The 23,794-nt window shown below is 45.2% G+C and overlaps 1 protein-coding gene across 1 annotated transcript in view; it reads right to left on the bottom strand.

The window, feature by feature from the left end:
• The window catches only part of LOC126281526 (uncharacterized), a 188,277-nt gene that overhangs the window by 11,219 nt on the left and 153,264 nt on the right, over nt 1–23,794 (bottom strand). The window lies entirely within an intron of this gene.

Genomic DNA, 23,794 nt, shown 5'->3' with positions numbered 1-23,794 from the left:
AAATGCTAAATGAGGGAGAATATTAACACTTCTTACGTCACTCTGTCCTGCGTACAATAGGGGAGCAGTCAGGAGAGGGTGGTCGATTGTGTCAGCATGACAGCGCAGCCTGTTGAAAAGCAGCGTCTGTGAGGCAATCGTTTATGGACTACAGCTTTTCTGAAATAGACTGCCTGGTCTAGAGCCCCATCCTGAAACGTATGGAACACCTTTGGGATGAGTTAGAACGTCGGTGTCCTTGCAGACGCCAGGCTCCTACGTCACTGCCCTCTCTGGATTCGGTTGTCGTGAAAGAATGGGCTGCGATTTCTCCACAGACCTTCAAGCAGGTCACTGAAAGTGGCTGCAGCAGACTTCAGGCCGTCACAAAAGCAAAGGGTGGACACTCCCGATATTAATGGCCACCAATAAGTGTCCGGACACGTTTGACCAGATACGGTGGTGTATATTTAATAAAGCCCTCAATTACAGACACAAGAATCCACTTAATCAGCTACTGTTTCAGCAGTGAAATGAGTGGCATACTGGACTAACGGTTCCTGCTCGGTAAGCAGCACAAAATCACACACTATCGGTGTTTAAGTACACAAGACGACGTAGGCCAGTGAGAGAGAGATTCTACCAAATTATCATCCAATAGAAACATAACATTTAGCGTTACCTGAGCGACAGCATATGTGGCTTTGTCGTTCGCCTGTGGCCATATTTTCAAATTTTCGTAATAACATTTATTAATCAAGTTGTCGCGAACAGCCAGCAACAAGATGCTCAAGAAGTTTGTTCGTAGGAAGCCGGCATTCTTCCCCAAATTTCTGAGTCTTCAGCATCCAGGAACACTGCTACAGAATGCCACCGAAGCTGTCGTTCTATCTGTCCTGGGGGCCCACTGTAGCTATCGCTGTTGGTTTCTTCATGGAGGTCCATAAAATGAGAGCCACAGCTCGCCTTAGACGTTATTTGAAAACTCTGCGTACATACAAAACAACCAAGCAAAGTGGCACTTTTTTTATTGGCAACAGCTTCAGATAAGTATTTGCTTTTAAAGGACGTCACCATCTTGCCGATATTAGTAACTTTTTAATGCAACCAGATATCGACTCACAAAAATGAGGGAAAAATACCCCTGTGCCTATGTGTTATTGTCTATTTAACATCCCTCGGCCACCCTCGCACCACACAAAAACTGATGTCCAAAGTTTTACCCATTAAATACTGAAGTTTCTCCATCAATTTCTAGCTTCATGTGTGAGCTTGTGAGACTCGAGCATCCAGGAACACTGCTACAGCTTGCCACCTACGCTGTTGGTCCGTGGGGCTTGGGTACTGGGTGCTGTTACAGACGTAACCAGTAAACCTGCGATTGCCGAAAGAATCCATCTCCCATGTATGAAACAACTTCAAACATCTGATTACCTTACAAATTAGGTAATGTGATAAGTATTTGACATCAGTCATATAATGGGGAGAAAGTTCAGAAAATGTTTCAAATTACGTTCAAAGTTTGTTGGAAGTCGGTCGCTAAGTGTTGTCACTCTGAAATACTGGACGAGTATACTTTGCCCTACTTTGTAAGCAGAAGCTGGTTTTTCAATCATATCTCCATAAATATGTGACGTACAGTGATGTAATTTTGCAGGTTCATTCAATGGTACACACGGATACTGCCTGGGAAATATGTAACGAACAGAATTATTAATAAAGAAGTAATAAATTATAACTTTGTGCCTGATGTTGAATGTTTACTCCATGAACAGCAAAAATGTGATGAGCAGTAAACTTTATTTTATTTTATTATTTTGCGAGGGGTTTCAGTAAGAAAAAGTTTCGTAAGGATTTGAAATTATTTATAATGGATGTTAAACTGATTAGTGCTGTCAGCATCAAATTCTATATGACTATAGTCAGGGTAATCTGAATTCCATTTTAAGCAGAAGTTAGTTTTTCGCGCACCTAATGTTTATGACGCCAGTCTCCTGAACCATGTGTCGTATAATGTTGTATTCAGTATTTCAGATGCCGTTTTTGAGCAGCTGAGCTGGTATTTGTCGGTAATGAGTTAGGAAAAGCACGGAACGCGTGTTCTGATATAGGAAGGAAATGCGAACCTGAGCCGGCCGCTGTGGTCGAGTGGTTTAGGTGCTTAAGTCCGGAACCGCGCTGCTGCTACGGTCACGGGTTCGAATCCTGTATGTGTGTGATGTCCTTAAGTTAGTTAGGTTTAAGTAGTTCTAAGTCTAGGGGACTGATGACCTCAGGTGTGAAGTCCCATAGTGCTAAGAACCATTTTTGAACCTGAGAATTACTTTCGAGTCAAGAAGAACCCTTTGTTAATTGCAGACTATATTCCGTCGGCATACAGGGACATGTTGAGTTACTGCAAGTATACAGACAATAACAACACTAATGTTCGAGCCACTGTCGCCAGTAAATGTTTCCCAATACAATTTGCATTGTGTATTTGCTGCATAGTATATGTTCAAATGTGCGAGAAATATTGTGGGACTTAACTGCTAAGGTCATCAGTCCCTAAGCTTCCACACTACTTAGCCTAAATTATCCGAAGGACAAACACACGCACACGCATGATCGAGGGAGGACTCGAACCTCCGCCGGTGGCAGCGGCACAGTCCATGACTGCAGCGCCTGGGACCGCCTGGCTAATCCCGCGCGACGCTACATACACTCCTGGAAATGGAAAAAAGAACACATTGACACCGGTGTGTCAGACCCACCATACTTGCTCCGGACACTGCGAGAGGGCTATACAAGCAATGATCACACGCACGGCACAGCGGACACACCAGGAACCGCGGTGTTGGCCGTCGAATGGCGCTAGCTGCGCAGCATTTGTGCACCGCCGCCGTCAGTGTCTGCCAGTTTGCCGTGGCATACGGAGCTCCATCGCAGTCTTTAATACTGGTAGCATGCCGCGACAGCGTGGACGTGAACCGTATGTGCAGTTGACGGACTTTGAGCGAGGGCGTATAGTGGGCATGCGGGAGTCCGGGTGGACGTACCGCCGAATTGCTCAACACGTGGGGCGTGAGGTCTCCACAGTACATCGATGTTGTCGCCAGTGGTCGGCGGAAGGTGCACGTGCCCGTCGACCTGGGACCGGACCGCAGCGACGCACGGATGCACGCCAAGACCGTAGGATCCTACGCAGTACCGTAGGGGACCGCACCGCCACTTCCCAGGAAATTAGGTACACTGTTGCTCCTGGGGTATCGGCGAGGACCATTCGCAACCGTCTCCATGAAGCTGGGCTACGGTCCCGCACACCGTTAGGGCGTCTTCCGCTCACGCCCCAACATCATGCAGCCCGCCTCCAGTGGTGTCGCGACAGGCGTGAATGGAGGGACGAATGGAGACGTGTCGTCTTCAGCGATGAGAGTCGCTTCTGCCTTGGTGCCAATGATGGTCGTATGCGTGTTTGGCGCCGTGCAAGTGAGCGCCACAATCAGGACTGCATACGACCGAGGCACACAGGGCCAACACCCGGCATCATGGTGTGGGGAGCGATCTCCTACACTGGCCGTACACCTTTGGTGATCGTCGAGGGGACACTGAATAGTGCACGGTACATCCAAACCGTCATCGAACCCATCGTTCTACCATTCCTAGACCGGCAAGGGAACTTGCTGTTCAAACAGGACAATGCACGTCCGCATGTATCCTGTGCCACCCAACGTGCTCTAGAAGGTGTAAGTCAACTACCCTGGCCAGCAAGATCTCCGTATCTGTCCCCCATTGAGAATGTTTGGGACTGGATGAAGCGTCGTCTCACGCGGTCTGCACGTCCAGCACGAACGCTGGTCCAACTGAGGCGCCAGGTAGAAATGGCATGGCAAGCCGTTCCACAGGACTACATCCAGCATCTCTACGATCGTCTCCATGGGAGAATAGCAGCCTGCATTGCTGCGAAAGGTGGATATACACTGTACTAGTGCCGACATTGTGCATGCTCTGTTGCCTGTGTCTATGTGCCTGTGGTTCTGTCTGTGTGATCATGTGATGTATCTGACCCCAGGAATGTGTCAATAAAGTTTCCACTTCCTGGGACAATGAATTCACGGTGTTCTTATTTCAGTTTCCAGGAGTGTAGTATACCTTGACCTTCAACAATATCTTTCTACAACGTTACCTCCTAACTGTTATTATGGTTGCATGTATTTCAAGTATTTATAAACAATGCACAAGTTGGATTTTTCTATGTTGACGTGCAAGGATGATGGAGAGGAGCAGCCCTAGCTTTGTGAGACAGGGAATATCCGTCTGGAAACGACGGATTCGAAAGTAAGTAACAGAAATCTGCTGTGGGGAAGCTCTGTCCGAGGAGTACGCAGCATGAAAATCGTTCTTTTCGAGGTAATCAAGCTATTTGTGAAAATGGTTCAAATGGCATTGAGCACTATGGGACTTAACTTCTAAGGTCATCAGTCCCCCAGAACTTATAACTACTTAAACCTAACTAACCTAAAGACATCACACATATTCATGCCCGAGGCAACGTTTGAACCTGCGACCGTACCGGTGGCGCAGTTCCAGACTGTAGCGCCTAGAACCGCTCGGCCACTCCGGCCGGCGTTGTATTTGTAATTGCTAACATTATAGGATAGACAACTCGAACAACATGCACGCATACATCAAGGGGTTTAACAGCAAGAATCGCGGAAACGTCCTGTAAACGGTGTGATGAGTTCACTCTAATTAAAACGCTTCTAACAGTCTATATGTACTAACTGAAGTGGGTAGTCTAACAGCTATAGTAAAATGGGAATTGTTTTTGCTGTGGTTATCTTCATTTCGAAAACCGTTGATACATCTGTCCACGGTAATGTATCTTGTGTAACTCTCTTCATCTCTGCGCAACATGTCTGAAGTAGGTCTTCCTCTAAAATCCTATCCAATACACGCAGTCTTTCTTTCATTACCGACCTGTCAATTCCTTGATGCCATCCTGCATTTCATATCCTCTTTGGCCATCATCAGCTATTTTACTGCCAAATAGTAAAACTCATCTGCTACTTTGGTGTCTCATTTCCCAATCAGCATCGAAGGGTTTAAGTGGATAACCCTCCATTACCCTTGTTTTAGTTTTTTTTAACACACTCTTTTCAAGAGACTATTCAACGGTTTATGATACTATGATGAGGGATTAATGCTTCCTATTGCAGTTAACCGCTTTTTAAACGCTCTTTTCCCCACACATGGGATGCCAAGTATAACAGCAACAAAGCAGACAGGGAATGAATGTTCGAGATATCGTCTGCACAATAAGTACACGGGGATGCTTAATGGTGCTACGTGTGATTTACGGATGAAAGTCCAGTGCGTCCGCCCCCACTTTTCGCAGCTGAATTGTTTATCTTTAGTCTCGCAGACGTATCCCCAATTGGTTTCTTCTCCGTCTTTCGCGTGCTCTATAAACAGTGCAAAATAATGTGGCTAGAGGGTAGGTTTAAATGCTAAGCTTAACGAAAATCGTAAAATATTAGGATTCCAACTAATTTTATTAGTCCAATCGCAAAATAAGTAAAACGATTTGTAAGGCCAGTCCCTAGTTAATAGCCATAACAAGATTCCCGGTCATCAATCATTAGTTATCGAGCACCGCAATAGTCACAAAAATGCTCCACACGATCTTAGAATCCACATGAGATCCGAGGCAGCTTTAATAGTTAATTCCGTCTTTACGCGGAGTTGCATTTCACACACTAATTCACTTGTTGCCACCTCGAAAACCGATGGTAGACTGCCTTTGATTAACACACCATTGCACAAGTACGTCATTCGAGGCAGCTTTTTTAACAAACTCTTCCGTCTTTACATGAGATCATAATTTATACACGGACTCCTCATTACCCCCTCGGAAACCAAAAGCAGACTATTGGTGAACTCTCTTTGCAGTTTGGCGCCTGCCCTGGCGTGGCGCACTTGTAACTGGTCCATCAATAAGGACCGACAGAAACTAAAATTCGTAATTAGCATTTCTTGGTGAACTGAGTAATATTGAAATTATTATTAACAAGTTATCAGTGCACGTAACGCCATCAGCACAGTTGTAGCTGTATATTAACATTTACACAGTAAACATAAATAATAGAATATTGGGTTCTTGCCGGCCGCGGTGGCTGTGCGGTTCTAGGCGCTCCAGTCCGGAGCCGCGCTGCTGCTACGGTCGCAGGTTCGAATCCTGCCCCGGGCATGGGTGTGTGTGGTTAGTTAAGTTTAAGTAGTTCTAAGTTCTAGGGGACTAATGACCACAGCAGTTGAGTCCCATAGTGCTCAGAGCCATTTGAACCAATGGGTTCTTGGCGTCCAGCGTGTCAGATCCTGCTCGAGTACGATACCGCGCTGGTTCTCTCGTCTGTTCTCACGCTATGTGGCCATCTGGCGCTTCGTTCGATGAGTGTGTCACATGATCCTACCTTCTGTCCAGCCTCTAATAATGTCTTCCTATACTGTGCATCAATGAAAAAAAAAGGAATAAACTTGGCAGCTTTGTGCCATAAACGCCGCATGTTCTTCCAAATTCTTTGCCATCTTTGACAGATCTTTTTGTTTCGTCTCTCTGAACTTTAGAACTTTAATTCTCTTTCTAAATTTCTTCTTAGCTTGCTTTACTGCTTGCTCATTGTACAGAACGAATAACATGTGGCCGGTCGGTGTGGCCGTGCGGTTGTAGGCACTTCCGTCCGCACCGCGCTGCTGCTACGGTCGCAGGTTCGAATCCTGTCTCGGGTGTGGTTGTGTGTGATGCCCTTAGGTTAGTTAGGTTTAATTAATTCTAAGTCTAGGGGACTGATGACCTCAGATGTTACGTCCCATAGTGCTCAGAGCCATTTGAACCAGTTTTTGAATAACATGTGGGTAGGTTACAGCCCCAACTCACTCCCTTCTCATATACATTTCCCCTTGTATGTCCTTCACTTCTTACCACTGCAGTGTGGTTTCTGCACAAGTTTTAAGTAACCTTTTGAACCATGTATTTTATCGGTGCTACCTTCAGAATTTCAAAGAGTGTTCTCAACATCGTCAAAACTTGTGACTATATCTACAAATGTTATAAACACACGTTTGCCTTTCTTCAGCCTAGCGTACGTAGTAGGATCAGTATTGCGTCGCGTGTTCCTACATTGATCCGAAATCCACACTGAATTTCCCTGAGGTCGCTTACACCAGATTGTCCATTCTTCTGTAAATTATTCTCGTCAATATTTTGCAACGATGGCTTATTAAACAGTTGGTTCGGTTGTGTTCACACCTACCAGCAACTTCCTTCTTTGGAATTGGAATTATGGCATTCTTCTTGAGGTCTGAGGGTATATCGCATGTCTCAGGTATTTGTGCAATAGGTAGAATAATAGTGTCACGGCAGTAATTCCGAGTGAGTGTCGTGTATTTCAGAGGCCTTGTTAGCACTTAGGTCGTTTAGTACTCTGTCATATTCTTCTCAAAATATCGTATCCCCCATCTTATCTTGCCTGCTTCCTGTTCTCATTCTATAACATTGTCAAGAAGTTTGTTTCTCTTATATATCACTTCTTATATATCAGCTTTCACTTCTTTGCTTAGTACTGGTTTTCCATCCGCGCTCTTTATATTGATAGAGCTGCTTCTCTGTTTCCAAAGAACTCTTTAATTTTTGTGTAAATGGTACCTATCTTTCCCCTAGTTGCACATGCTTCTGTGGTCTTACATTTGTCTTCCAGCCATTCCTGCTCAGCCGCTTTGCTCTGTATATCTCTCTCTTTAGACGTCTGGATTCCAGGTTGTATAGGGGCCAAGTGCGCACGTGAGGCAGAACTCGCTCGAATGTGAGGGGACTTCTCAGTTGACACTCGCTTAGTTGCTCCATAAATCGATGTTGATCAAAATACAGAAACTGTGGTATTTCAATCCTGCTGACTAGAGACGTAGAGAGCCATTGAGTGTTGTTGTTGTGTGGTACGTTAGGTCCGCAGGTTAATGCTCGTGGTCGTCTTTCGGATGACGAGGGCTTCACCAGAAGCGGAATGCTGAACAGTCGCAATACTGATGTGCAGACACTGTTACGCAGTTAGTACGGATGCAAATAAAACCATTCATGTGAAACAGCTAGCTTCACTCATATACGACATCTCGCAAAAAATACGTAGAAGCAGGCGAAAAGATAGACTGAGTCTTCCTGGATTTCCGTACGGCATTGCACACTGTACCGCATCAACCCCTACTAATCAAGATACGACTGTAGGAAGTGTCTTCGCAGATATGCGATTAGCTCAATAAGTATTTGACTGATAGAACTCAGAACACTATACTTGACGGCTTAAGTTACACACAAACGTAAGTATCGTCGGATGTGCCAGTAAAACGTAGTAGGGTCGCTAATGTTCTCAGTAGGTCTAAACACTTTATTAAACAACTATGTAAATGGATCATTCCACCACTCGACTATCTCCAAATCTAATGAAATTTGTTGTGGAGGTTCTATATGGTCCTTGGTGGCTACATACCAAATTTCAGTTTAGTATCTTCAGTGGTTGAATTCTTAGGGATTTTAAAGGGACACTACTCACCTTCGCATCATGTACGAAGGTGCAAATGAGCTAACTTTGTTACGCTTTTTAAAATTTCTGCCAAACATTTGGTTCAAAAATGGCTCTGAGCACTATGAGACTTAACATCTGAGGTCATCAGTACCCAAGAACTTAGAACTACTTAAACCTAACTAACCTAAGGGCATCACACACATCCATGCCCGAGGCAGGATTCGAACCTGCGACCGTAGCGGTCGCGCGGTTCCAGACTGAAGTGCCTAGAAGGGCTCGGCCACAACGGCCGGCAAACATTTGTTCATTTGCTTTAATATACACAGACAACTTCTCATGCTGAATCGAACCGTGTCAAAAATTAGGAATTTAGCCTTACCTAAATATAGATACAAGCCTCTAAGCGACTACTGCTACTTTTCATACGAACCAATCACACCAAAGCTTCAGAGGGTTAATCATATCTATGATGCCTCGAGAAACTTTAGCTAAGATTGGATGCCCAGATGAAAGATATGCATCTACAAAATTGGTCAAAATGCTATAATTACAAATTTTAGGGTATTTTTGGGGGGCAATATCTCACCTGTGTCTTCTTCAATCCTCTTTTTTCTTGCTACAGCTGGAAAAAGCGTGCTTTAAGCTTTCAAAGAAATATTGTTTAATTTCTGGATCTTTCAGTTTGACGAGTAAGAATACGATTAAAAAGTTATTACTTAAGCACTTTGAGAAGACTGAAAAGTCAAATATTTTGCTCGTTAAGTCCCATAATTAATTATTTTTATTCAAGTGTGTATGTCAGTTTCAAACATTAATTTAACAAATGACGTAAAAAGAAGTATAGTATAAAACACAGAAAATTTGCAGAATAAAAATACTAAAGAGTCAGTTCCATTTTTGGTTAAGCACTGCTAGCATTTTGTCAATGACAGATTGTGGATAACTGTATTGTTTTCCCGGTGGTGATGTTGATGAGGATTCTGAAGTCATGAAGATATGTTGCTCATGAATCCAGCAGGTATCTTTAGCAGTCGGCCAGTGGAAGGAACTTGCATGACCGTGTAGGTGCATAAAGCTGATAAGGACATCATGTTGTTTATGTGAAACTTCACACGTTTCCAACGCACCAAAAATTGCCATACATACAAGTAACACATTGTCCTGGTTGTAAACTTGGAATTTCTTCATCTGCTTCGAAGGCGTTAACTGTTAGTGCTGTAGCATCATTGGAAACTCTATTTACTCTGAGCTGATTGCAATTAATTGATTTTCTCTTGTTACAGATACTGCATGACCCATGGTAAACCTTGTTTCTTGATCTAGATGAATTTTTTCAGTTTCTTCTTTTGGTACATGAAAAAGCTTTACTTCTGGAATACTATCTTCACAGAATTTGAATGAATCATATGGAGTCAGTATTTGGTTATCTAAGGCCCTCTGCAGACTAGCACAGGCTGCAAGTCCTTTTTCTGTTCCCCCAATGCCGTCACAAGGTAATTTGCTATGATTTGTTCCAAAAAATTACATTTTGGCAGTGATGCCAAAATCCTTTTTGTGCATGCATAAACTGATGAAATTTTTGAAATTCTTAGATGGGGCAGCTAAATCACCACTAAAGCAATGAGAGTTCATAATGTTTTCATTCTTAGTCTTTAAATATGCTATCAACTTTATTTGAAAGGCATAGACACAATGCTATTATGACAGAACAGTCGCTGACCATACGAATGCTAATATTCTGGCATTCTTTGCCATCAAAATAGATATCAGACGGATGAAATGTGGCCTGACGATTCTCCCATTAGAATCCTTGCACAGCATCCTGAACAAGTAATGAATAGTTCTCAGCTAAATCTACCTGCTACATTTCTTTTTAGCTGCTTAAGATATAAACTTTGGTGTTCTGACACAAAGTTATGACTTCTTAAACCGGTAATTTTCTAAATCAATGCCTGCATGAAATCTTCTTCAGTTCTCTGGCAAGTCTCCAATGTGTGTCTGCCAGCATGGAACCATTGCTTGTATTCCATTGTTTCTTCAGGGTCACAGTCTTTAAAATAGTCTTCAAGAAAAGCCTCTAGTTCCATTTACCTGGAAATTCCACAACACAATCTTGGAGCATACATTTATTTGATTCCAGTCTACCGTTTTTTCCATCAACTCCTTACAGTCATCTTGAATGGACGTCGCTGAAGCCAACATTAATTTGACATTTAGATGAGTTGCACATACACATACTGAATGTGATCCATAAGAAACAGCTATACTACACCATTTCGGCCTTAGTTCATAAAATTTTGAGAAGCTTAGTTCATTTCCATATTGCTTACAATAAGCAATGAACTTTTTTTTAAGGTAAGGGCATCTTCAGTAAAACCAAGCCCAGAGCTACACTGTCAGTTTGAGACATTTACTTAACTGACGAATAAATCTCGGGTGAAAAGCCTGGTGGGAGTGTACAAAGGACAAAATTTCGGCAATCGGCCTTGTTGCCATCATCAGGTGTGCTGAATCATATTTCCTTAACTGATTGTATTTCTCTTTTGCCTCAATGGAATGGTGATGACTTCAGACAACATTCTCTGTTTTTATATAAAATATGCAAATTAGGCTATTAAAACATATTGTTTTAGTGCTTACCTTCAGCTACAACAATGATTACTAATTATTTGAACACTCACAAGGGAATGGTCAGACTTGTCATGCCGAAACATGTATTGCTTTTTTTAGCGCTGTTACTTAACTGTGCAAAAGGTCCGTATGCAAAATTGTAGCTGCTGACGTGAACTGGAAGTCACCTAAAAAAAATCACGAACATGTCTGTGTTTCCTGCTTGGCGCTTGCAGTGACGGCTGGCCACCCCTGGAAATGGCGAGTCGCGAGCGTTGTGCGCATGATCGGGAAGTGCGGCCGTCTTATCGCGGCGTTCACTAAAGAGGAATATCGCTGCACGGTTTTGGTGGAAAGGGGAAACGAATATTCGTTTCTGTGGCATGCACGTCCTTTTAATTTCTGGTGAGTATTTCGAAACATACCGTCCTGAAACTGGTTACAGATGTGAAAGATGTTCTGTACATGTTCATCTATACTCCACAAGCCACTTTACGGTCAGCATTCAATCTCCTCTCACCGGTGATGATGAACCCTGTAAAAGTTTTGCTGCTTGCCATGGAGATATACCACAGACGCCAAACGAAGCAATCAACAGAAAACACGCGTGAAGACTGTGTGTTGTGCGACATGATTGTTAAACTTCTAGACGAGCATCTACGTAGATGGCGCAGACATGTGGCTAGAAACAACAGAAGCACTCCATATTGCAGACTGTGAATCTACAGACGGCGAAAACACCGACGAAAGTTGCACTCATGAAGACTCTTCGAGTGATAGTGCCACGTACCATCACCAATTATCTCCGAAAGTAACACCAGCAACTACAATTACCTTATCAGACAAAGAAAAAGCGGTGACGTATTGGTTGAGAGAAACTGGTAAGAAACGCCTACTTGTCAGTACTGTTCAAAATAAGTATCGTTTGTCCGTTCTGAACGTGAATTGTATAGATGGAAAAAGGAAGTCGCTGGATGTCGTAAAAGTCGACTGGAAATTGCGACGGAGAAAAATGCGCGACTTTTTGAGCTATTTACCGATGTCAGACAACAGTCATTTAGTGTCAGCGATACAACTTTGCATGTTTGGGCGTCAGAGATTGCCAACGCGATAGGCGCTAAAGAATTTACAGCTTCACAAAGTTGGATTAGTCGCTTCAAAAGATCACATAAAATTGTGGCAACAAAAATAACAAAATTTGTGTCCAGAAACAGGTCGCAAAATGAAGTGACACAAATCGAAATGATAGCTTTACTTACGAATGCAAAAAATAAGATCGGTACTTTTAGTGAATCGTACGTGTACAATGCAGATCAGTCAGGTATTCAAAAAGAAATGCGTGCGAAAAGAACGCTGTCATTCAAAGGGGAAAAACATATTGAGGCGATTGCGCAGTCCACGTTTGCACTCACCCATTCACACACTATAATGCCCATAATTAGTCTGGATGGTTCATTGCTGCCTAAACTATATGTGTGCCTTCAAGAACCAACTGGACGTTTTGGAGCACGTGTGAAAAGAACAATGTTCTACGGTAACAATCTTGTGGTAGACGTATCGAAGTCTGGAAAAACGGGAAATGAAAACGTTACACTTTTCATGCGTCATGCTTTTTTTCCGTTCTGTGAGAACAAATCTCTTCTCCTTCTAGATTCGTGGACAGGTCATAAAAGGTCTGATTCATTAAAAGCTGTATTTCGAGCCCACCCTGACAAAGAAGTAGAGATACTTCAGATTCCACCCGGCACGACGAACGTAGTTCAACTTTTAGACAGAGAATTTTTCCGTCAGTGGAAGGCATTTTACACAAAACTAACAGAGAAAATTATTGTGTGCAGATCACTGCAATTTCCTGTCTATCGCCGTGACAATATTCTCAAGCTGCAATCAGTAGTACATTATCAATTTTCCTCCCCACGGTTTCAGGATGTGATTAAACATGCCTGGCGCTCCTCGAAATATACTGATACTGGGCCTGATTCGTTCGTAACACCAGCCCAGTTTTGTCTACGGACGTCTAACGACGTCTGTGATTCGCAGGGCTATCATATGTCGTCTTTGCTTGTATGTTCTTGGTGCACAAAAAAATCTATGTTTTGAACATTGTATCAATATTTCGCATTTTTGCGATAATTACAAGAAATAAAATCTGGACATGCTCTAAACCGTATATTTATTTGTGTCTGTTTCATAGCTATTTGGAAAGAATGTTGTAGATAATATATCAGCCATATTTGTCAACGAAAGTTTAATTATCATACGATCGCTTTCACTGGGGGAATCAGCTCTCTCACTGCTGAGGCAACAGAGCGGCGCGTAGCTAACGCCACCTTGTCCCTAGATGGCGTTGGTATAACGCAGCGAGAGAGGTCAGGGCTGTACAAGAGGCAGTTATAAGAGCGGAAACCATGCGACAATAATGTCTTACTTCATAAAATTGCTTACAGACTTCCAGGTCATGTCAGCAGCTAAAATCCTGCATACAGACTTCTCGCAATATTAACTAACAATGGTAAAAAAAGCAACACAGGTTTCGACATGACAAGTCTGATCATTCCCTTGTCAGTACGCAACACTAAGATTGTACAGTATCAACGCACAGAAGACTGGCACTGTGAAAATTGCCAATAATGAAAGCAGCAATTGAAAGCGGTGATTCAGCAATGTACTTATATCACTGCTGTAAGCGTAGAGCCTTAAAAAAAACTATCGCTGCTTTAAAATACCAAAGGAAACTGAGTGTCAATGCAGTCTAAGGTTAAAACTTTGTAAAGCAACACGGCATTCTATTATGATCTCCTAGATTTTATATTCTTCAGGGCACTTTCTGAGGCTTTATTATACTTATATTCTACACTGTAAAATAATGTAAAAACACTTATTAGCACAGTTACTTTTCCTAAACCACAGAAAATTTTTATACTTTAAAAAGACACTACAATTACACGTTTTTTTATTTACAACTTCAAATTGTATTAATTTTATATTTATCAGTAATCCATTTTCACTACTTTTGATAGATAGTCTTACTCATCAATATGCAAGATCCAGAAATTAAACAGTATAGCTTTGAAATCTTAAAGGATACTCTATCCATCTGTGGTAAGAAAAAAAGGATTGAAGAAGACAGTTGAGATATTGCCCCCCAAAATACCCTTAAATATGCAATTAGAAAATTTTGGCCAACTTTGCAGATGCTTATGTTTTCATCTGGGCACCCAGTGCTAATTAAAATTGATTGATGTACAGACTTCATAGATAGGAATAGCCATCTGAAGTTGTGGCGTGATTGGGTCATACGAAAAGTATATATTTTAGCCACTTTAGAGGCTTGTATCAGTATTTAGGTATGACTAAATCCCTAATTTTTGCCATGGTGTGATTCAGCATAAAAAGTTGTCTATGTATATTAAGGCAAATGACCAAATGTTTTCTAGAACTTTTAAAAAAGCATAGCAAAGTTAGCACATTTGCACCTTCGTACATGATGCGGAGGTGAGTAGCCTCTCTTTAAAATTCCCCAAGAATTCAACCACTGAAGATACTGGTCTGAAATTTTGCATAAAAAAATAAAAGACCATGTTGAACATTCACATCAAATTTCATTAGATTTGGAGATGTTTGAGTGGGGACACTTTTTAATATTGGTACCTTTGACGTGGAATGGCCCAACTGTTCGTTGACGACGCTGTTGCCTAAAGGAAAGTGTGATCATTGGACGATTTTATGAATTTCAGAAACAATTGAACGAAATTCTGCTTGGTATAATGAATAACAACCGAGTTTAAATGTGAAAAATGTAAGATAATGCCTATAACAAAGAGCAATAATCTGGCTGTATCTAATTACAAGTTTCGCGCTCAACATCTTGAGCAAGCCACACTACACAAATAATTAGTGGTACTACTAAGAAACGATATGAATATGAGTATCTTTTGTACAGTAACGCTTGTTGCCAAATGACTGTGTGGACGATGTGGCCTAATTTACACCATATTTTAGTTCCACGTGAAGATGCCTTGCTGAGTGCATTTATATGTTTTGACGACGCCATTACGGCCTTAACACATTAGGAGGTGGTATAGAACTGATATGAAGATGCTCATTAATGACTGAAACCAGTCATCCTCGAAGGACTATATATTGTGATCAAAGACTAGAATAAAAAAGGTGGCGCAGTGGTTAAACACTGGACTCGCATTCGGGAAGACGGCGGTTCAATCCCGCGTCCGCCCATCCTGATTTAGGTTTTCCGTGATTTCCCTAAATCGCTCCAGGCAAATGCCGGGATGGTTCTTTTCAAAGAGCACGGCCGACTTCCTTCCCCGTCCTTCCCTAATCCGATGAGACCGATGACCTCGCTGTCCGGTCTCCTTCCCCAAACCAACCAACCAATAAAAAACATTTGATATGAAATGGGACGATCACGCGATATCTACGTGCACATCTACATGACTAGTCTGCAATGTACACTAAAGTGCCTAGCAGAGGGTTCATCGAACCACTTGCACACTGCTTCTCGACTGTTCCACTCTCGAAAAGCGTGCGCGGGAGAAACACACACATCTTTGCATGCGAGCCCTAATTTCTTTTTATTTTATTGCGACAATCATTTCTACCAACGTAGGTAGACGTCAACAGATTACTTTCGCATTCGGAAGAGAAATTTGGTGACTGAAATTTCGTGAGAAGCTCTCGCCACAACTACACTCCTGGAAATGGAAAAAAGAACACATTGACACCGGTGTGTCAGACCCACCATACTTGCTTCTGACACTGCGAGAGGGCTGTACAAGCAATGATCACACGCACGGCACAGCGGACACACCAGGAACCGCGGTGTTGGCCGTCGAATGGCGCTAGCTGCGCAGCATTTGTGCACCGCCGCCGTCAGTGTCAGCCAGTTTGCCGTGGCATACGGAGCTCCATCGCAGTCTTTAACACTGGTAGCATGCCGCGACAGCGTGGACGTGAACCGTATGTGCAGTTGACGGACTTTGAGCGAGGGCGTATAGTGGGCATGCGGGAGACCGGGTGGACGTACCGCCGAATTGCTCAACACGTGGGGCGTGAGGTCTCCACAGTACATCGATGTTGTCGCCAGTGGTCGGCGGTAGGTGCACGTGCCCGTCGACCTGGGACCGGACCGCAGCGACGCACGGATGCACGCCAAGACCGTAGGATCCTACGCAGTACCGTAGGGGACCGCACCGCCACTTCCCAGCAAATTAGGGACACTGTTGCTCCTGGGGTATCGGCGAGGACCATTCGCAACCGTCTCCATGAAGCTGGGCTACGGTCCCGCACAGCGTTAGGCCGTCTTCCGCTCACGCCCCAACATCGTGCAGCCCGCCTCCAGTGGTGTCGCGACAGCCGTGAATGGAGGGACGAATGGAGAGGTGTCGTCTTCAGCGATGAGAGTCGCTTCTGCCTTGGTGCCAATGATGGTCGTGTGCATGTTTGGCGCCGTGCAGGTGAGCGCCACAATCAGGACTGCATACGACCGAGGCACACAGGGCCAACACCCGGCATCATGGTGTGGGGAGCGATCTCCTACACTGGCCGTACACCTCTGGTGATCGTCGATGGGACACTGAATAGTGCACGGTACATCCAAACCGTCATCGAACCCATCGTTCTACCATTCCTAGACCGGCAAGGGAACTTGCTGTTCCAACAGGACAATGCACGTCCGCATGTATCCCGTGCCACCCAACGTGCTCTAGAAGGTGTAAGTCAACTACCCTGGCCAGCAAGATCTCCGTATCTGTCCCCCATTGAGCATGTTTGGGACTGGATGAAGCGTCGTCTCACGCGGTCTGCACGTCCTGCACGAACGCTGGTCCAACTGAGGCGCCAGGTGGAAATGGCATGGCAAGCCGTTCCACAGGACTACATCCAGCATCTCTACGATCGTCTCCATGGGAGAATAGCAGCCTGCATTGCTGCGAAAGGTGGATATACACTGTACTAGTGCCGACATTGTGCATGCTCTGTTGCCTGTGTCTATGTGCCTGTGGTTCAGTCTGTGTGATCATGTGATGTATCTGACCCCAGGAATGTGTCAATAAAGTTTCCCCTTCCTGGGACAATGAATTCAGGTGTTCTTATTTCAATTTCCAGGAGTGTAAAAACCGTGGCTGTTGTAATAACTGACATCCCAATTCGCGTATAACATCCGTGATATTCTCCCCTCTATTGTGCGCTTGTAGACAACGAGCCGCCCTTCTCTCAATTTTTTCGTCATCCTCCATCAAATGGTTCAAATGGATCTGAGCACTATGGGACTTAACATCTGAGGTCATCAGTCCCCTAGAACTTAGAACTACTTAAACCTAACTAACCTAAGGGCAGCACACACTTCCATGCCCGAGACAGGATTCGAACATGCGTCCGTAGCAGTCGCACGTTTCCAGCCTGAAGCGCCTAGAACCGCTCTGCCACACCGGCCAGCTCATCCTCCATCAAACCTATCCGATAAGGACCCCGTACCATACATATGCACTAACAGAGAACAGACAAACGTATGGCAGGCAGTCTGTTTAGTGAATTTGTTGCATCTTCCATGTGTTCTGCCAATAAACGCAGTCTGTGGTGTGCCTTACCAACAACATTTTCTATGTGATTGTTCCAATTTCAGTTGTTCGTAATTGTTATACCTAGGTAGTTACTTGAACTGACAGCTTTCAGATTTGCGCGATTCATCGTATAAACTAAATTTAATGCATTCCATCTGATGATCTCAACCTTATTTTTTAGAGTCAATTGCCACTTTTTGCACTAAATCGTTTTCCGGTTGGTTTTGTTCTTTTAATGATTTTACGAGAGATTAACGGTAGCGGCGTCTGCAAGCAGTGTAAGGCGACTGCTCAGAATGTCTCCTAAATCATTAAATTTGTATTCGGAAGAGTAGAGGTCACATAACTGTTCCCTGTGGAATGCGAGATATCACTTCTGTTCTACGCGTGACTTTCCGTCAGTTACGGTGGACTGAGATCTTTCTAACAGAAAATCACGAATCCAGTTGCACAACTGAGCCACTATTCCATAGGCACAAAATTTTATATCAAGCTAATTGTGACCAATGATATCAAAAGGCTTCTGGAAATCTAGAAATCTGAGATTCCCTGCCGAAAGGACTTATTACTTCATAAGAGTAAAGAGCTAATCGTGTTTCGCCAGAGCAATATTTTCTGAATCCGAATTGACTATGTGTTAACAGTCGTTTTCTTCGAGGCTATTCATACTGATCGAACGCAGTATATGTTCCAAAATCATATTTAGCAGATTAATCCTGTTTCATTTCTTGAGCCTTGGTGTGACCTCTGCAACTTCGCTATTTCAGTATAAGGGAATGCGGGTACAAGACACACATTGGTTGGAAGTGTTTTGCGAAAGTGCAGCGCATCTGCACGGGCAGTCAAGTGCAAGATGCTTATGCGGAGGGTTCTAGTGTGCTACTCCAGTGTCTCGAGTCTTTCCTGAATAGGCATGAAGACAGACATTGAACGAATTTAGAGATGCACTTGTGTAGCATGTCTTCATATGCAGATGTAGACTGAGAATCCCACTACTACGCTTGTGACCGAGCGAGGTGGCGCAGTGGTTAGCACACTGGACTCGCATTCGGGAGGACGACGGTTCAATTCCGTCTCCAGACATCCTGATTTAGGTTTTCCGTGATTTCCCTAAATCGTTTCAGGCAAATGCCGGGATGGTTCCTTTGAAAGGGCACGGCCGATTTCCTTCCCAATCCTTCCCTAACCCGAGCTTGCGCTCCGTCTCTAATGACCTCGTTGTCGACGGGACGTTAAACACTAACCACCACCACCACTACGGTTGTGATGAGCCATCAACACAGTCCTCTTCACTGCACTCTCAGATGTTGACAGTTCGGCGCTAGCGGCCGTGCGAAGCGGAGATCCGATACTCCCGCCTGTGCGGCGTGTGCGAGTGTTTGTTTACTTGTGGACTTAGTCTGCGCGCGGGCTAGTAACAACGATCATGGCGAACAAGTACAGGAAAACTACATTACGATTCAATTTCTGCAAAGACTACGAACGACCAAAGGTTTTAGCAGTGGAACGATTCATTCGAGAGGACGTCAAGATACCGCCAAACGATATTGTCGGAATTCGGAATTCACCGTCCATCGTTAGTCCCACGGTGTATGTTAAGATGGTAAATGACGCGGCGTGCGAGAGAATTCTACAGGCGATTAAAGCAGGTCTCCGATTTTGCCATAGTGACGGGAATGTCGGCACGGTAACTGTAGAACATGCTGGTCTGGGTGTACGGACAATACGTGTTTTTGAGCTGCCATTTGAGCTCCCGGCTGACGAAGTTATTGAGGCTTTTAAGCCATACGGCAAGGTACATGGTCTCACAGCAGAACGCTGGACACAATTCGCCAAGTACCCCGTTCTTAACGGAGTGCAACAGATCACTATTGATCTTCAGAAGCATGTACCGTCTTATCTGACAATTGGTGGTAGTCGGGCGGTGGTGATTTACGATGGTCAACCACTTACATGTTCTAGCTGTGGCCAGGAGGGACACCTCAGGTCGAACTGTATGCAACGGCGAATTACGTAACTGCCTTCAAATGTGCGGGAGCCGTCGCCGGCGATGACAGTACTACCGATCACCTATGAAAAAAGCCCTCACTGCGTCCGCTGATGACCGACAGGACACAGCCCCGGTGGGAAATCAAGATGGCACTCTCCGAAACCTTGTAGCAGACGGCGGGATGACAGAGGATGCTGCTCCATCGAGCATACAATCTACGGCGACAACATCAAATGAGATCGAACTCCCACCAAGCACACCGATAGTACACGAAGCAGTTCCAGCCACTACGGATGCTGTTCCGTCTGGAGCGCACCCTGTGACGACAACATCAGTTTCGACCGAACTTCCGCCAAGTACAACGAAGGGACTCTAAACACTTCCAGTTCCTACGGATGCTTTTCTGTCGGGCAGCCGTGATTCCCTACAATCTAAGGACACGGAAGGGAGATCACGCAAACAACGTTCCCCGAAAAGGAGGAAACGGCGTCGTCGCACGACATCTCCTGGGAATGACTCCCCTTGCCCCGACGACGATGTGCCTGTGGACCAAGACGACACAGCAGCCTCTACGAAGCAGGGTGAGGCAATGGAAACTGTTCGATCAGACCCGCAGCGGTCTGTCATATTGACGGTACCGGGACGTGGTGATGCTGAAGGGGAATCACAACCAGTTGGCTATCCAGACGCAGATGCTGTGGCTATAGACACGAATATATCACTGCCTGCAAAGATGTGGTATGACGATATTGAGGACGAGCCGGACGTCATACAGAGGCAGCCGGCACTCACGAAGACGGCCTAATAATTGCTGAAGGTGAAGGGAAAGGGGCGAGAGAACGTCTTCTAACTCAGCCCCCAGCGCCGATGCAGGGAGATATTGTTGCGCCTCGACAGAGTGGGATTCAACGACATGCGAACCGTATTGCGACATTAAATATAAATGACGTGCGTTCACCGGCCAAAATACACCTACTGAAGGAAACGATTTGGGCATCTGATGTGGATATTGTTTTGCTGCAGAATGTCCACATAGTTGCCGGCCGCGGTGGTCTAGCGGTACTAGGCGCTCAGTCCGGAATCGCGCGACTGCTTCGGTCGCAGGTTCGAATCCTGCCTCGGGCATGGATGTGTGTGATGTCCTTGGGTTAGTTAGGTTTAATTAGTTCTAAGTTCTAGGGGACTGATGACCACAGATGTTAAGTCCCATAGTGCTCAGAGCCATTTGAACCATCCACATAGCTGCACTCTCATACATCGCAGGCTACCAATCCTATTCGTCACATGGAGATCACAATGGGAGTGGGGTGGCAGTTTACGTGCGAGATGGCTTCCCAGTGGAAAACGTGTGTTATCTTCCGTCGGCCAGGGGAATGGCCTCCACGACGTTTGGGACACGCATCATCAATCTTTATGCACCGTAGGGAAACAATCGGCGGCGGGAAAGGGCGCGACTTTATGCAGAAGACATTGCCCCACTATTCCATGGACGTTATGAATGTGTAATAATTGGTGGAGATTTCAACTGTGTTCTCAGCCAGAAAGACCAATGGCCGCATGCAAACATCAGCCAGGAGTTACGAATCGTTGTCAACGACCTTGTACTTAGTGACACGTGGGAATTACGACATAGAGATGCACCGGGCTACACGTATGTGACAAGTCACTCGGCAAGCAGGTTAGATCGCATCTATATATATATATATATATCTCAAGGGCTCATGCAAATGATGTCCAGGACGCGGAACGCCGGCCACTGGCATTTTCCGATCACAGCGCTTACATCTGTACGGTGCTTCTTCCCCGTAGAGAGGTGTGGAACAGTAAGGCCCCGTGGAAATTAAATATTCAACATCTACATGATCCTGAATGCCATCAACGGATCCTTGAGACATGGACGATGTGCGAGCGAAGGGTTGGAAGGTATGCGACGAAGCTTGAGTGGTGGCTGACTTGTGCTAGACCGGCGCTTCGCAGTACGTTCATCTCATATAGCAGGGAGATGGCAGAATGGCGCCGCCGTAAGACCGACTTTTATTTTGCACCGCTGCGCGACCTGGATGATGGTCCGCCGGGACAGGACATCTGGATCGAACGCAAAAGGATAAAAGCTGAACTAGTGGCTTTAGCTCGGAAACATCTTCAGGGAACCATGGTGGGCGCCAGATGTCACGATACGATAATGCACGAGATTCCTTCCATGCACCACGTCGTGAATGAACGAAAACACCGACGACGCGTTTTGGTACGGGAATTAATTACCCGCGAAGACCGAAGAGTGACGCGTCAAGCGGACATTGTCTCTGCATTCGTCGACCATTACCAACACATCTATTGGGAAGAAGCAGCCCCTGTCGATGACCTCGAACGTATAGCCACGTACGTCCCCCGTACACTGACGGTGGAAGCCGCGGGAACCTTACTGGAAGTCATTAGCTGTGAGGAAGTACATGATGCGATCGCAAAGGGTGCGTTGACTCGGTCCCCAGGCATTGATGGACTTCCTGCTGCGTTTTTTCGAAAATTTCGCAACGAAATGGCACCGCGATGGACGGAAATGTACAACGAGATGTTAAATTCCGATGCGCCTATTCCACCGGCTTTTATGGAAGGCCTCTTGGTGCCAGTACATAAACCGAAGGCAGGAATTACGGTCACACATTATCGCCCCATCACCCTGCTTAATGCAGACTATAAGATCTTTGCACGGTTGCTAGCGTCCCGATGTAGTATGTTAATTCGTAGCGTTCTCTCTCCAGAACAGACGACACCGGGTGGATCGGTGAATGTGCAAACAGCTACTGGCGAATGCCGTGATGTGATAGCGCTGGCGGGGGAGTGCCGGCTTAAAGCGGCGATGGTGGCGGTTGATTTTGACAGTGTTTTTGATAAGGTGCGCCACAACTATCTGTACGCTGTACTGGAACAAATGGTATTTCGGTTTACTGGTCTCATTAGAAGAATTTATGGGGGCCCACAATCCTTGGTACAGGTTAATGGGCGTATAGCAGGGCGCATTCAAATTCGACGATCCATTCGCCAGGGCTGCGCTCTTTCGATGCTGCTGTTCGCGATAGCGTTGGAACCATTAATTGGGAGGCTAACAAATTCTCTTTCTGGGATGGAACTGCGGGGCTACACCTTCAAATGTCGTGCCTATCGGACGACCTTCTGCTGCTCGTTCGTTCTGAGGAAGAGGTGAAGACGGTCCTTGAACTGTTGTTGGACCACAGTGTGACGGCGGGTAGTGCAGTGAACATGAACAAATCGGCAGCAATGCCGGTGGGAAGGGGCCTTACGCCGGAAGAAATCAGTCCGTTTCCTTATGTGCAACGATTCCGCTATCTCGGCATAGACTTTACTTCATCTGTAAAACATACTGCGGCAGTTAACTACCGACGTACTTTACAGACAACACTTACCATGGTCCGACAACATCTCCTACGGCGCCTTGATCCTTTGCAGCGAGTCGAATATTTGAACACTTATGTGGTTTCTCGAATGGTGGATATTTCGCAGGTCCTGCCCCTACCACTCAAGCTCGGACGTCGACTTCAATCAGCACTAGGCTATTTTGTGATGATTGAGTCGCCCCTCAAGGTGCGATTCGCAACGCTCACGCTCCCTACGGACAAGGGGGGACTCGGACTTACGAATGTTCACTGCCGAGCGACGGCGCTCCTTCTAGCCACGATGTACAAGCAATGGCGTAGCGGGCGTGATTCCCTTACATCCCGCCGACTGGATCTCCTAGTTCCAGCGTCCCTCACACCTCCGGTGACGGTGGACAACATTACTCCACATTTTGCGCATATATCAACATTTATCGTGAAACTTAGTTATATCAGAGACGAGCTTCCGCGCACGAGACCGCCATGCGCGAAGGATTTTTATGTTTGGCCGCTACGACGGATAAGTCGTAATGTCATTGAACTCAAACACCCCAAGTTGCGTTGGCCGAAGATTTGGAGACATGTGCACCAAAAATTCCTTCCTACCTACGTCCGGGCATTGTGGTTCTCTGTCGCCTGTGGCAAGTTCAACACCAACCAACGACTCCATGCAATTGGACTAGTGGAGAC

The sequence above is a fragment of the Schistocerca gregaria genome, chromosome 7 (genome assembly GCF_023897955.1).
Source record: "Schistocerca gregaria isolate iqSchGreg1 chromosome 7, iqSchGreg1.2, whole genome shotgun sequence".
NCBI lineage: Eukaryota > Metazoa > Arthropoda > Insecta > Orthoptera > Acrididae > Schistocerca > Schistocerca gregaria.
Note: the sequence above shows the minus strand (reverse complement) of the source record. Positions and strands in the feature narration are given on the sequence as shown.